This window comes from Schistocerca piceifrons, chromosome 2, assembly GCF_021461385.2.
Source record: "Schistocerca piceifrons isolate TAMUIC-IGC-003096 chromosome 2, iqSchPice1.1, whole genome shotgun sequence".
In the NCBI taxonomy this organism is placed as follows: domain Eukaryota; kingdom Metazoa; phylum Arthropoda; class Insecta; order Orthoptera; family Acrididae; genus Schistocerca; species Schistocerca piceifrons.
The window spans coordinates 437,055,590-437,058,355 of NC_060139.1; positions in this window are offsets into that span (position 1 = coordinate 437,055,590).

Here is a 2,766-nt window from a genome sequence, read left to right on the forward strand (position 1 = left end):
CTACATCTGCATAGATTATACTGATTTTCATAACAGGCCTGAAAAATTTGCATTAATGGGAAAATATTATATATTTCACTCACCTGCCAGTTTCAACTGTGCACCAATTTCTTTCCAAATTCTGTCTCTGAACATAGTGTCTGTATATTTAGGGTTCTTCAAATCGTAAAGGCAAGGATGTTGCGAGACCAGCTCACAGAGCATCGCATCCTGTGAGTGGCTCATTTCAGTTTTCCTTGACTGGCTCGACATCTTTCTGTCAGCCGTACGTCTTTGTGTCGTCCGACTTCCGTCGCAACACTGCTCACTGGTGCAGTGCTGCGGCAGCTGCCGCAACAGTCGCACGTCGCATCCCAAACTCGAACTGCGCATGCGCCAGCAGGCAACTTCTGACGTCACGAAGCGACCCGTCGCAGTCGCTAGTGTGCGTCGTGTCTTGGACAACGTACCTTTAGCCTTCGTAACACTCTATCTACTAACTGTTGGAAGGTTGCCGAAGCATTTTTGAGTCCGAAAGGCATTCACCGATACTGAAAATGACCTGTAGGTGTTGAAAAAGCCGTCTTCCGTCGGTCTTCCGGGGCGACCTCCAACTAATGGTACCCGCTTCGAAGATCCAACGTCGTGAAGTACCGACGCTGACCCAAATTATCAAGAGTTTCAGTGATATTAGGCACTGGGTATGCATTCGATACAGTTTTTTGATTCAGGAAACGATAATAACAACAAAAACATTATTCCTTTCCCCCATCAGGTCATTTTTTACCCACTATTACGACAGGAGCGGACCAGGGACTACTACTGGTTTCTATTATCCCATCCCCGAGCTGTTGATTAACAAATTCTTCCATGACAGGCTGTAAACTTTTTGGAACACGATATGAACATTTATACACCGGTGCTTCATTCCCAGTGGGGTTGAAGTGCTGAACTAATGGTGTGGGGGCAGTGGACCATGAGAATTAAATAATTCTTCTCTGTCTTGCCCTTCTAAATGTGCTATTTTACCCCTCAGTGCGGACCAGCTGACAGACTCTCCCAGCAATGTGTAATCTGCTGCGAAATCCTTATCCAGTTCATCTTCCCCTGTCATCTCCAAATTCGCTATTACGGTACCCCGTACTAACTGCACCTCTTCAAGGCCAAAATTATCAATACTCAGAGGCACACCCTTTTTACCTTCTATCTACAGCACGTAGGACATGCAACGGCGCGTAAAACACTTCATTTTATCCAGCGGCTCATTCTCAGACAAAGGTTCAACGACAAACAACGAATTTACCTGCACGCTAGTTCCAACATCTGCCCAGATTATTTTCCCTGTACCCTTCGGTATAGTATCCCGCGAGTTAACCCTAAGGGACCCTGTACGCGGTTTTGGTGGCCCACCCGACGTCTGGGCGGTTCCTTGCGACAATGTTTTTTTGGCTGTAGAACCTAGACGGAATTGTATTCCGTCCATTTCTACTGTACGCCGTTCCAGGTTAACTTTTGCGTGATGCGCAACCAGGAAATCCAATCCAAGTATGACATCATAGCTGCTGCCAACAACTGGAGGAACTTCTACCTTCACCTGGAAGTTCCTCATTCCCACTCGGTAGTTTAACACCGCTGATCCGAGTGACTTCACCTGTCTCACACCCACGTCCAGCATGGCGATTTTAATTCTACTTTACCGAGTACATTTCTACTCGACACGGATACCTGAGGCCCAGTGTTGTTGTTGTTGTTGTTGTGGTCTTCAGTATTGAGACTGGTTTGGTGCAGCTTTCCATGCTACTCTATCCTGTGCAAGCTTCTTCATCTCCCAGTACTTACTGCAACTACATCCTTCCGAATCTGCTTAGTGTATTCATCTCTTGGTCTCCCTCTAGGATTTTTACCCTCCACGCTGCCCTCCAATGCTAAATTTGTGATCCCTTGATGCCTCAGAACATGTCCCACCAACTGGTCCCTTCTTCTTGTCAAGTTGTGCCACAAACTCTTCTTCTCCCCAGTCCTATTCAATACATCCTCATTAGTTACGTGATCTACCCATCTAATCTTCAGCATTCGCTTCTGTAGCACCACATTTCGAAAGCTTCTATTCTCTTCCTGTCCAAACTGTTTATCGTCGATGTTTCACTTCCATACATGGCTACACTCCATACAAATACTTTCAGTGAGGACTTCCTGACACTTAAATCTATACTCGATGTTAACAAATTTCTCTTCTTCAGAAACGCTTTCATTGCCATTGTCAGTCTACATTTTATATCCTCTCTAATTTGACCATCATCAGTTATTTTGCTTCCCAAATAGCAAAACTCCTTTACTACTTAAAGTGTCTCATTTGCTAACTAATTCCTTCAGCAACACCCGACTTAATTCGACTACATTCCATTATGCTTGTTTTGCTTTTGTTGATGTTCATCTTATATCCTCCTCTCTGGACACTGTCCATTCCGTTCAACTGCTCTTCCAAGTCCTTTGCTGTCTCTGACAGAATTACAATGTCACCGGCGAACCTCAAAGTTTTTATTTCTTCTCCATGGGTTTTAATACCTACTCCGAATTTTTCTTTTGTTTCCTTTACTGCTTGCTCAATATACAGATGGAATAACATCGGGGAGAGGCTACAACCCTGTCTCACTCCCTTCCCAGCCACTGCTTCCCTTCCATGGCCCTCGACTCTTATAACTGCCATCTGCTTTCTGTACAAATTGTAAATAGCCTCTCGCTCCCTTTATTTTACCCCTGCCACCATTAAAATTTGAAACAGAGTAT